This window comes from Salmo salar, chromosome ssa13, assembly GCF_905237065.1.
Source record: "Salmo salar chromosome ssa13, Ssal_v3.1, whole genome shotgun sequence".
Classification (NCBI taxonomy): domain Eukaryota; kingdom Metazoa; phylum Chordata; class Actinopteri; order Salmoniformes; family Salmonidae; genus Salmo; species Salmo salar.
The window spans coordinates 22543394-22556915 of NC_059454.1; the positions used below are offsets into that span (position 1 = coordinate 22543394).

Here is a 13522-nt window from a genome sequence, read left to right on the forward strand (position 1 = left end):
ACAGTCCGTGAAAACCGTAACCCTTCCAGTGGTCTCCCAGGCTGTCTGTTCGAGAACAGGACACAAAAACACACCACAGATCTTTCCAGCGGTCGTTAGTTTTCCTAAGGTTACCGACACCAAAGGGATTTTTCCAACACTGAACGGACGGTAAAAGCTATTTTATTTCTTTGAGGACCTGAACAACAAAAAGCCAATTTGCCTTCAGTGTTGTTTCTCTTGTTCCGAGTAGTCATTCTGTTAAGAGACCAAGTTAATCAATAGCTGCCTGGTCCAGCTGGACAAAGACTAGGCCTGCCCTCTGAGCCTGACCGTGTGTTTTGAAGTAGGAACTAAAACACTGGTGGGAGAAAGTAGTCTGTAGTTTCTAGTGGCTTCCAGCACGTCGTTCCATTGATTACAGACCACCACAGGGTCAGTGAGGGTACAATAACAGAGCTCAGTAGGGCAAAGTTGCTTGTTAAAAGGTTAACAGCCTTTATCATTGCCAATATTCATGTGTGACCTACAGAATTTTTTATGTATCAAATTTGCACTGCTTTGTCCAGGACATAGCTGGATAAATGGTCTTATTTTAAATCAATTGAACCAAAGCAGAAGACGGCAGGAAGGAATAAACTAAAGCATCATTGCAGGGCCTAACAGGGTTAGTGGCAGGCAGCCAGGATTATCCAGCCATTGTTAGTCATGACTTTCCCAGGAAGAGGGCTGTCTGTGGGGGTGGACTTTGGCCGCGTCGCTGGAGGATCCATAATCGGAAAAAAATATCCACACAATGTTCAGATGATGCGCGTGTACACACACACAGTGAATGATGGCTTGCTGTGGCAGAATGACCTTAATTAATCCTGCCATGGTGCTGCTGGAAAAACGTGGGTTGTGTATTAAAAAGGACTCCCCCACACCTTTAATCATGCGCACTTCTTAACAGACAGTCGCACACACCAATTGCTCTGTCAAGGCAATAAAAAATAAAAAAGACAAGTACTTTTATTTATCAAGATGGATCCATTCCATTTCACAGCAGAAATGTGAAGAATCTCTAACCTGAACAAATACTTTTTTTTATTTTTATATAATAATAAAAATTGCACAACAGTTAAGACAGACCTCCAGAAAAATCACACTACGTGCCAACATTCACAGCACATTTCTAATTCACTAATAATGATCTAGCCTGCAGCTCATTCCAATGTAAAACATTAGCTACAAAACTCTAAGTCAAGTAGATATTTTTTCAAAGGACTTGAAGGCACAGATGTTATTCACCAGTCTCGTCATGCCGGCATAACAAGACTGGCAAATAACATCTGTGCCATCAACTCTTAGCTAATGTTTTACACCGGAATGAGTTGAAGTAAGAGACACGCCAGCATAACAAGACTGGCAAATAACATCTGTGCCATCAACTCTTAGCTAATGTTTTACACCGGAATGAGTTGAAGTAAGAGACACGCCAGCATAACAAGACTGGCAAATAACATCTGTGCCATCAACTCTTAGCTAATGTTTTACACCGGAATGAGTTGAAGTAAGAGACACGCCAGCATAACGACATGCCTGGAATAGTTAAGTACACGCCAGCATAACAAGACTAGCAAATAACATCTGTGCCATCAACTCTTAGCTAATGTTTTACACCGGAATGAGTTGAAGTAAGAGACACGCCAGCATAACAAGACTGGGTCATAACATCTGTGCCATCAACTCTTAGCTAATGTTTTACACCGGAATGAGTTGAAGTAAGAGACACGCCAGCATAACAAGACTAGCAAATAACATCTGTGCCATCAACTCTTAGCTAATGTTTTACACCGGAATGAGTTGAAGTAAGAGACACGCCAGCATAACAAGACTGGCAAATAACATCTGTGCCATCAGGTCAGTGGAGCAGATATGCATTTATTTTTATTTCATTTAACTAGGCAAGTCAGTTAAGAACAAATTCTTATTTACAACGACAGCCAAACCCTAACGACACTGGGCCAATTGTGCACTGCCCTATGCGACTCCATATCACAGCCGGTTGTGATGCAGCCTGGAATCGAACCAAGGTCTGTAGTGACACCTCTAGCACAGACCGCTGCGCCAAGCTCAGGAGAAAAGAGACAAGGAAGCCACTGCTACTTGACTATTAGGACATAAGCCTATTACACATCAATACCTTTGATTAATCATAGGGCTTTCGCCCCATTCATCGTTTGCTCTTAACCCCCAATGAACCCGTCTTCCTCTGGCCTGATCCCGCTTTAACTATGGGTAGAGATTTGATGCATCTGTGATTACATCCCCCCAGTCATAGTGCCATAAAACACACCGGAACACTTCACTAAACGCTACATGGGAGTCAACTAGCCTATGATACAATATTTGTATAATTTTAGATTGAGAGATTGCTTTGAAAAGAGGGAAATGGTTTAATGACATAACATGCCGTTACACAGCTATACTCTATGAACACAGTAGCTAGGCTATACTAAATGTATGTAGGTCTACTCCTGGACCAGCTAGGGGTAATTCACATTTTTATTAGGATCCCCATTAGCAGACGCCATAATATCAGCTCATCTTCCTGGGGTCCAACACAGAATTTAAAAGACATAACCAATTACATTCAGACATTACACACATTTAACAAGTAGACAATTAAAATTCCTGAAAAAAGGTAATACTAATCCCACTGAATGCATCTGTCCAGTCATAATATAAAGACATCCGTCCCTGCATTCTGTCCCATCAGTCATCCAGTGCAGAAAGTTTTGGGCAGCAACAGCGTACCTGTCATCTGTTACCATGGAGCTGGGCTGAGGGCTCCTTATAATGGACACTGGCATCTAGGGTGGCCCGGTGAATTATTAAATTCAGGGGTGAGATGGTGAGACTGACTGCAGCAACAGTAAAAAGGCCAGGAGAGGAGGAGTGTGCACATCCAAAACGTACATAAGAGCACATCAGTCCTTTTAAAGTGAGGAAATATGGACAGATGCAGTAGACACATTTTCAAAAATTAGCCCGAGCCTAAATACTGATTAAAAACACTGACCATTGTCAGTCCAATGACATGCCAGCTACTCTACTGGATGTGTGCGTGTGTGAGGGGCCATGGTGAAAGTGTGTATAGCCTGGACTATGACACAGCCCTCCCAATAAGCCTCTTTCCAGTCACAGACTAAATGTGGAGGCTGGCAAAAAAGTACCGCCTTTAACACACAGCTGAACATCGGTGATAAGCTTTTACCACCCCAAACTAATGCTGCTTATGTAATGAGCACGGCAATGACAGGGTCACACGTGGAAATTCTGCCTGATTAGATCAGTGTGTGTCAGAGAAAGAGAAGGGGTCTGACAGCTTACAGTGCCTGTGACAGACAGCGAGAATGAGGGAGAGTAACAGACTGGTAATACACCAAGCTGAGGACAACAGGGTCATGTGGCCATGTGGCCTAGAGGAGAAGAGCCATGTTTCCATCAGTGTTGTTTGGACAGGATCAGAGAAAAGGGCCGATCAGATCCTCAGGCGGTCAGTCTCTCTACAGTACAGAACAGGGGATTCCTCTCCATCCACTATGGGAGGATTAGAGCCAATGGACAAGAGGGCAACAGGCCTTAGAGAACCAAATTAGCCTGCTCCACTCCCACCCGCTCCACTGCTGAGCAGCAGCCGGGCACCTGGTGGACAGTTTACCCCCCTTTTGAACAATTCCATTGGTTTTAGGTGCTACTTGTCCCTGGCGCACTGGGCAAGCCATATGCGCCCATTTAGAACAGAATAGCGTAATGCACCCACCTCAAAGGGTTAACTACTGATGGGGGCGGGGGGGGGCGAGTTCTGTAGATGACAACCACTGATTGACAGGGGCAGATGATCCTGCCCATGGGGTTCTGTTGTTTCTCCATGGTGCTCAGGAGCCAGCTCAGGTTCCTTTAACAAGACAACACCAGCAACACAAAGCCCACTGTGCCACTGCCAATCCACCAGACAGTGGGGGTGCAGGAGCCAGATATCTGGATGTGTACAGCCGTACATCATAGCATGTTCCACCAGCCGAACAGCTGGTGTTGACATCCTAAAGTTAACTACCTGTGTGTTTTGGTTAACAGGGAATAACTGAGGTACCACAAAACCCAGGAATAACTGAGGTACCACAAAACCCAGTGATGAGGCCTTAGTTGGAGCTAAGAGAAAGCCATCTGTTCAGGGTCAGCTCACCTCTCAGGTAGGAGGATACACGGCCTACAAAGTGAATATGAACCATCTGAAAATCAGTTAAACCAGTGACAAAAAGGTATGACAGGGGAAACTCAGATGTCTTGGATACCACTTCCAGGTCAGTCATCTTGAGACCAAGCTTGCGTCCAAATTACAGTACCATAAGGTCTGGAAAGGTTTTCACCATCGAGTAGGCATCTGTCAAGACATTTCAGATGCTGAAGCCTTTATGAAAGAAAAATATATATATTTTTTTTAAAGGAGACAAGGGAGCAATTATTCAGGATGATTGCCTGTCGTCCTGGTCGGAGGGTGTCAGAGCACTATTGGGGCTTTAGGGACATGTCCTAAGCTGAACCGGAAGTCTAACTCGCCGCCTTTCCCTCCCCAATTTTATTGCCCGCTGCAGTGAAGCGGCACAGAGTCAGAGAGACAGGCTTGATGCAACAACACGGTCTAACACACAATTAATGAACAGCCCAACTCTGTTGCCCCCAACCCCAACTATTAGAGGTTTCAGCTAAATATTTTTCATGGTGATTATCCTGAATGGCCTTTATGAGTCACCCAATAAAAACTACCGGGAGTTGGGGGAGAAAAAATATAATGTTAGGAGTATCGGAGCCTTGCACATCTGGATTGTACAATATTTGCACATAATTTTAAATTCTTCAAGCTCTGTCAAGTTGGTTGTTGATAATTGCTAGACATCCAAGTCTTGCAATAGATTCAAGTCAAAACCATAGCTAGGCCACTCAGGAACATTCAATGTTGTCTTGGTAAGCATCTCCAGTGTATATTTGACCTTGTGTTTTAGGTTATTGTCCTGCTGAAAGGTGAATGTCTCCCAGCATCTGTTGGAAAGCTGACTGAACTAGGTTTTCCACTAGGATTTTACCTGTTCTTAGCTCTATTCCGTTTATTTTTATCCTAAAAAAAACTCCTTAGTGCTTACCAATGACAAGCATACCCATCACATGATGCAGCCACAACGCTTGAAAATATGGAGAGTGGTACTCAGTAATGTTTTGTATTGGATTTAGCCCAAACATAACAGGACAAAAAGTGAATTGCTTTGCCACATTTTTTGCAGTATTACTTAAGTGCCTTATTGCAAACAGGATGCATGTCAAGGGGTGTGAATACTTTCCGATTACGTAAAATGACTTAATGAGCAGCCGTAGCCATAAGCAAAGCAACCCTTGCCCTCATACCAGGCCTGACAGTTGGAGACTCTTACACAGCACAATAGAGAGTGTGGAGGAAAATGCATTACATCATTTGTCTCGTGCTCTCAATGATGCCTCAAATTGTCCCCAAGTGGATTAACAGTCACTGTAACACGACTGTAGGGTCTAGGCCTACTTTGAACACTATTGTGGCACAGTCCTCTTCTATAGGGTTGTTTGAGTTGTCAATGTGCTTGAGGTAGGGCAGTCGAGTGGTCTGCGGGAGCCTGTGGTCAACAGGTAGGCCTATGATGTGGAATGGAGGTTTGATAAATGATCTGTGAGAGGATTTTGATGAGGGGTTTTGTAATGGAGAGGGTTAAAGGGATACAAGATTCTAGCATTTAAGCCCTTGTTCTTCTTACCCAGAGTCAGATGAACTTCCTTTTTATGAATCTGCGTGCAATAAGGAGGAAGTTCGTTTTCCTTCACAGAAAACACATTTCGGCAGAAAATAGCTTAATTATCATCAGTTAACAGAAGTGCAACACTATTTGGCTAGGAGCCACACAAGTAAATGAGCTTACAATGAAAAAGCATGGTATTTTCTGCAAAAACAATGCATGGCCATCATATTTCTAATGTTAATCATTAAAAAAAACTAATGAGTAGCCAGCTACATTGCCTAATGTTTTGCTTTAAGTTAACATTGCATTTTACCTGTGAAAAGACTGCTGATAGAATGCCTGTTCATGAATTCTCATCTGAGTGGAGAAGTACAACTGACGCACAAAATGTGTCTGATGCCAAACAGAAAATACAATAAGAAATATCTTAGTTGTTTGTAAATGCAGATCTAAAAAGCTTCTTATGAGTTCTGCGTTAAAGCGATCCCTGGGGGGGGGGGGGTAAATTCCTAAAGAAGCAAATAAATGTTTGCCTCGCCATCAGTGATGGTTGCCATCTTGTTGGCGTTAGCCAGGCCGGCACTCTTCCGCAAGCTGGTTTGGACAGGCTTTGGTCTCACAGTTGAGTTGCATTGTTCAGATGCCATTTCCACCACAAAACAGTCACACATCCTGAGTCAGGGGAGGGAGAGAGGGAAGACCGGCACTCAGGTGCTCCAGGCTCTCTGATAGCAAATACAGTGCATTCGGAAAGTATTCAGACCATGACTTTTTCCACGTTATGTTACAGCCTTGTTCTAAAAAGGGATAAAATTGCCCACTATACCCCATAATGACAAAGCAAAAACAGGTTGACATTTTTGTAAATGCATTAAAAAATAAAAATGTACATAAGAGTAGGTGTCAACTTTTGACTAGTACTTTACAAGGGTTTCTCGATTTAACATTGTAGAATAACAATGAACACAAAATGTTTGTTTAACACCAAAAAAAAAATTACACATTAAAATATATTTGATATTTGAGATTCTTTAAAGTACCCACCCTTTGCCAAGAGTGTGCAAAGCTGTCAAGGCATTCTCTCAACCAGCTTCATCAGGTCATCACCTGGGATGCATTTCAATTAACTCTTTAGGGATAGGGGGCAGCATTGGTAAGTTTGGATGAAAAGTGTGCCCAGAGTAAACTGCCTGTTACTCAGGCCCAGAAGCTAGAATATGCATATAATTAGTAGATTTGGATCGAAAACACTTAAGTTTCCAAACTGTTAAAATAATGTCTGAGTATAACAACTCATATGGCAGGTGAAAACATGAGAAAAATCCAACCAGGAAGTGGGAATTCTGAGGTTTGTAGTAGTTTAAGTGAATGCCTATCGAATATCCAGTGTCTGTGGGGTCAGATTGCACTTCCTAAGGCTTCCACTAGATGTCAGTCTTTAGAAGTTGTTTCAGGCTTCTATTGTGAAAGGGGAGCGAATAAGAGCACGCTAAGCAGATGGCCCAGGTGAAAGCCTTTAGTTTAGTCACACGAGCTCCGTTCCCTTTCTAATGAAATCAGTATTGTCCGGTTGAAACATTGAATATTTATGATAAAAACACCCTAAGGATTGATTAGAAACATCATTTGAAATGTTTCTACAAAATCAAAATGAAACTTTCACTTTGTGCATTTACTGGACTAAATGCGAACAAAAAAGGGGGTATTTGGACATAAAGATTAACTTTAAAATCAAACATTTGTCTAACATGGAGACCTGGGAGAGCCATCAGATGAAGATCAAAGGTAAGTGATTAATTTTAATGCCATTTCTGACACCTCTCCTTGGTTGGGAAATGGCTGTATGGTTTTTGTGGCTAGGCGCTGACCTAACATAATCGCATGGTGTGCTTTCACCGTAAAGCCTTTTTGAAATCGGACACCGTGGTTGGATTAACGAGAAGTTTCTTTAAAATGGTGTATAATACCTGTATGTTTGAGGAATTTTAATTATGAGATTTGTTTGAATTTGGTGCCCTGCAATTTCACTGGCTGTAGGCCAGGTGTTCCGCTGGCGGAACCCCCTTCCCAGAAAGGTTAACCTCTCGGGCAGGCGGGACGAATTCGTCCCACCTACGTAACAGCCAGTTGAATCCTGTGGCGCGATTTTCAAAACCTTTGAAATGCTATTACTTCAATTTCTCAAACATATGACTATTTTACAGCTATTTAAAGACAAGACTCTCGTTAATCTAACCACACTGTCCGATTTCAAAAAGGCTTTACAACGAAAGCAAAACATTAGATTATGTCAGCAGAGTACCAAGCCAGAAATAATCAGACACCCATTTTTCAAGCTAGCATATAATGTCACAAAAACCCAGAAGACAGCTAAATGCAGCACTAACCTTTGATGATCTTCATCAGATGACAACCCTAGGACATTATGTTATACAATACATGCATGTTTTGTTCAATCAAGTTCATATTTATATCAAAAACCAGCTTTTTACATTAGCATGTGACGTTCAGAACTAGCATACCCCCCGCAAACTTCCGGCGAATTCACTAAATTACTCACGATAAACGTTCACAAAAAGCATAACAATTATTTTAAGAATTATAGATACAGAACTCTTCTATGCACTCGATATGTCCGATTTTAAAATAGCTTTTTGGTGAAAGCACATTTTGCAATATTCTAAGTACATAGCCCAGCCATCACGGGCTAGCTATTTAGACACCCGGCAAGTTTAGCACTCACCAATATCAGATTTACTATTATAAAAGTTTGATTACCTTTTGTTGGCTTGTCAGAATGCACTCCCAGGACTGCTACTTCAATAACAAATGTTGGTTTGGTCCAAAATAATCCATCGTTATATCCGAATAGCGGCGTTTTGTTCGTGCATCCCAGACACTATCCGAAATGGTAAATCAGGGTCGTGCGCATGGCGCAATTCGTGACAAAACAAATCTAAATATTCCATTACCGTACTTCGAAGCATGTCAACCGCTGTTTAAAATCCATTTTTATGCCATTTCTCGTAAAAAAGCGATAATATTCCGACCGGGAATGTCCATTTAGCTAAACAGAGGAAAGAAAACAAAGCTTTCGGTCGACGCGGGCACGAGCGTGAGTCTCACAGTACTGTAACCAGCCACTACCCAAACGCGCTACTTTGTTTCAGCCAGAGCCTGCAAAGCCACGATTCAGCGTATTGCCGCCTTCTGAAAACCTATGGCAGCCGTAGGAAGTGTCACGGGACAGCTAAGATCCTCACTCTTCAATAAACAGAGACAAGAAGAACGACACCTTGTCAGACAGGCCACTTCCTGCATGAAATCTTCTCAGGTTTTTGCCTGCCAAATGAGTTCTGTTAAACTCACAGACACCATTCAAACAGTTTTAGAAACTTTAGGGTGTTTTCTATCCAAAGCCAATAATTATATGCATATTCTAGTTACTGGGCAGGAGTAGTAACCAGATTAAATCGGGTACGTTTTTTATCCAGCCGTGTCAATACTGCCCTCTAGCCCTAACAGGTTAACCTCTATGGGACCGGCGGGACGAATTCGTCCCACCTACGTAACATCCACTGCCAGCCTGTGGCGCGATTTTCAAAATCTTCAAAATCCTATTACTTCAATTTCTCAAACATATGACTATTTTACAGCCATTTAAAGATAAGACTCTCGTTAATCTAACCACACTGTCCGATTTCAAAAAGGCTTTACAACGAAAGCAAAACATTAGATTATGTCAGCAGAGTACCAAGCCAGAAATAATCAGACACCCATTTTTCAAGCCAGCATATAATGTCACCAAAACCCAGAAGACAGCTAAATGCAGCACTCACCTTTGATGATCTTCATCAGATGACAACCCTAGGACATTATGTTATACAATACATGCATGTTTTGTTCAATCAAGTTCATATTTATATCAAAAACCAGCTTTTTACATTAGCATGTGACGTTCAGAACTAGCATACCCCCGCAAACTTACGGGGAATTCGCTAACATTTTACTAAATTACTCACGATAAACGTTCACAAAAAGCATAACAATTATTTTAAGAATTATAGATACAGACCTCCTCTATGCACTCGATATGTCCGATTTTAAAATAGCTTTTGGTGAAAGCACATTTTGCAATATTCTAAGTACATAGCCCAGGCATCACGGGCTCGCTAATTAGACACCCGGCAAGTTTAGCACTCACCATAATCATATTTACTATTATAAAAATGTCATTACCTTTTGTTGTCTTCGTCAGAATGCACACCCAGGACGTCTACTTCAATAACAAATGTTGGTTTGGTCCAAAATAATCCATCGTTATATCCGAATAGCGGCGTTTTGTTCGTGCGTTCCAGACACTATCCGAAATAGTAAAGAAGTGTCGCGCGCTTGGCGCAATTCCTGACAATAAAATTCAAAGTATTCCATTGCCGTACGTCGAAGCATGTCAACCGCTGTTTAAAATCAATTTTTACGTCATTTCTCGTAGAAAAGCGATAATATTCCGACAGGGAATCTCCTTTTCGGCAAACAGAGGAAAAAATCCCAAAGGCGGGGGGGCGGTCGGGGTCACGCGCATAAGCTAGTGTCTCTTGATGGGCCACTTGAGAAAGGCGATAATGTGTTTCAGCCTGGGGCTGGAATGACGACATTCTCTTTTTTCCCGGGCTATGAGAGCCTATGGAAGACGTGGGAAGTGTCACGTTAGAGCAGAGATCCTTAGTAAATGATAGAGATGGCAAAGAAGTTCCAGAAATGGTCAGACAGGCCACTTCCTGTAAAGGAATCTCTCAGGTTTTGACCTGCCATTTGAGTTCTGTTATACTCACAGACACCATTCAAACAGTTTTAGAAAATTTAGGGTGTTTTCTATCCATATGTAATAAGTATATGCATATTCTAGTTACTGAGTAGGAGTGGTAACCAGATTAAATCGGGTATGTTTTTTATCCAGCCGTGTCAATGCTGCCCCCTAGCCCTAACAGGTTAACAAGTGTGCCTTGTTAAAAGAACATTTGTGGAATTTATTTTTCTTAATGCATTTGAGCCAATCAGTTGTGTTGTGACATGGTAGGGGTGGTATACAGAAGATAGCCCTATTTGGTAAAAGACCAAGTCCATATTATGGCAAGAACAGCTCAAATAAGCAAAGAGAAATGGCAGTTCGTCATTACTTTACAGAACATTAAGTTTCTTCAAGTGCAGTCACAAAAATCATCAAGCACTATGATGAAACTGGCTCTCATGAGGACTGCCACAGGAATGGAAGACCCAGAGTTACTTCTGCTGCAGAGGATAAGTTCATTAGAGTTACCAGCCTCAGAAATTGCAGCCCAAATAAATGCTTCAGAGTTCAAGTAACAGACACGTCAACAGTTCTGAGGAGACTGAGTGAATCAGGCCATGGTCAAATTTCTGCAAAGAAACCACTATTAAAAGGACACTAATAAGAAGATACTTGCTTGGGCCAAGAAATGAGCAATGGACATTAGACCGGTGGAAATCTGTCCTTTGGTCTTAGTCCAAATTTGAGATTTTTGGTTACAACCGCTGTCTTTGTGAGATGTAGGAGTAGGTGAACGGATCATCTCTGCATGTGTGGTTCCCACCATGAAGCACGGAGGGGGAATGATGTGTGGGGGTGCTTTGCTGGTGACACGGTCTGTAATTTATTTATAATTCGACACACTTAACCAGCATGGCTACCACAGCATTCTGCAGCGATATGGCATCCTATCTGGTTTGCGCTTAGTGGGACTTCTCAATTGGGATGAGTTGGACCACAGAGTGAAGGAAAAGCAGCCAACAAGTGCTCAGCATATGTGGGAACTCCTTCAAGACTGTTGGAAAAGCATTCCAGGTGAAGCTGGTTGAGAAATCCTAGAGTAAGCAAAGCTGTCAAGGTAAAGGGTGGCTACTTCAAACCAAGCCAAATATTTTAGATTCTTTAACACTTTGTTACTACATTTTTCCATATGTTTAACTTCATAAGGTTGTGATGTCTTCACTACAATGTAGAAAATAGTAAAAAAATAAAAACCCTTAAATGAGTAGGTGTCCAAACTTGACAGGTACTGCATCTAGACAGTTGTGCCTTTCAAATCATGTGCCTTTCAAATCATGTCCAATCAATTGAAATTTACCACAGGTGGACTCCAAATCAAGTTGTAGAAACAGCTCAAGGATGATCAATGGAAACGGATGCACATAAGCTTAATTTTGAGTCTCATAGCAAAGGGTCTGAATACTTAAGGCATATATATATATATATATATATACACACACAGAAGTTTACATGCACCTTAGCCAAATACATTTAAAAACTTAGTTTCACAATTCCTGACATTTAATCCTAGTATAAAATTCCCCGTCTTAGGATCACCACTTTATTTTAAGAAAGTGAAATGTCAGAATAAGAGTGATTTATTTCAGCTTTTATTTCATCACATTTCCAGTGGGTCAGAAGTCTGCATACTAATTGAGTGTATTTGGTAGCATTGCCTTTAAATTGTTTAACTTGGGTCAAATGTTTTGGGTAGCCTTCCACAAGCTTCCCACAATAAGTTGGGGTGAATTTTGCCCATTCCTCCTGACAAAGCTGGTGTAACTGAGTCAGGTTTGTAGGCCTCCTCGCTCGCACACTTTCAGGTCTGCCCACAAATTTTCTATGGGACTGAGGTCAAGGCTTTGTGATGGTCACTCCAATACCTTGACTTTATTGTCCTTAAGCCATTTTGACAACTTGGGAAGTCTGCTTGGGGTCATTGTCCATTTGGAAGACCCATTTGCGTCCAAGCTTTAACTTCCTGACTGATGTCTTGAGATGTTGCTTCAATATATCCACACAAGTTTACTCCTCATGAAGCCATCTATTTTGTGAAGTGTACCAGCCCCTCCTGCAGCAAAGCACCCCCACCACATGATGCTGCCACCCCCGTCCCCTTTTTCCTCCAAACATAACGATGGTCATTATGGCCAAACAGTACCATTTTTGTTTCATCAGACCAGAGGACATTTCTCCAAAAAGTACGATCTTTGTCCCTATATGCAGTTGCAAACCATAGTTGTGGGTCTTATGGCGGTTTTGGAGCAGTGGCTTCTTCCTTGCTGAGCGGCCTTTCAAGTCATGTCGATATAGGAATCGTTTTACTGTCGATATAAATACTTTTGTACTTGTTTCCTCTAGCATCTTCAAAGTCCTTTGCTGTTCTGGGATTGATTTGCACTTTTCACACCAAAGTTCGTTCATCTCTAGGAGACAAAATGCTTCTCCTTCCTGAGCGGTATGAGGGTTGCGTGGTCCCATGGTGTTTGTACAGATGAACGTGGTACCTTCAGGCATTTGGAAATTGCGCCCAAGGATGAACCAGACTTGTGGAAGTCTACCATTTTTTTTCTGAGGTCTTGGTTGATTTCTTTTGATTTTCCCATGATGTCAAGCAAAGAGCCACTGAGTTTGAAGGTAGACCTTGACATACATCCACAGGTACACCTCCAATTGACTCAAATTATGTCAATTAGCCTATCAGAAGGCATGACATTTTCGGGAATTTTCCAAGCTGTTAAAGGCACAGTCAACCTAGTGTACGTAAACTTCTGACCCACTGGAATTGTGATAGTGAATAAGTGAAATAGCCCGTCTTAAAAAATAAAATTTAAAAAAAAATTAAAATTGGAAAAATTACTAGTCATGCACAAAGTAGATGTCCAAACTGACTTGCAAAAACTATAGC

General features: G+C 41.8%; 1 protein-coding gene across 12 annotated transcripts in view; it reads right to left on the reverse strand.

The window, feature by feature from the left end:
• LOC106566616 (serine/threonine-protein kinase WNK2) overlaps positions 1-13522 on the reverse strand; it is a 96225-nt gene that overhangs the window by 70166 nt on the left and 12537 nt on the right. Inside the window, exon 1 of one of the 12 annotated variants that reach the window (XM_014134806.2) lies at positions 75-245. The exons of the other annotated variants lie outside the window; for them this stretch is intronic. The gene's annotated coding sequence lies outside the window, so the exon portion shown is untranslated. Of the gene's footprint in view, positions 1-74; positions 246-13522 lie in introns of those variants that run through there. 12 annotated transcript variants of the gene reach the window in all.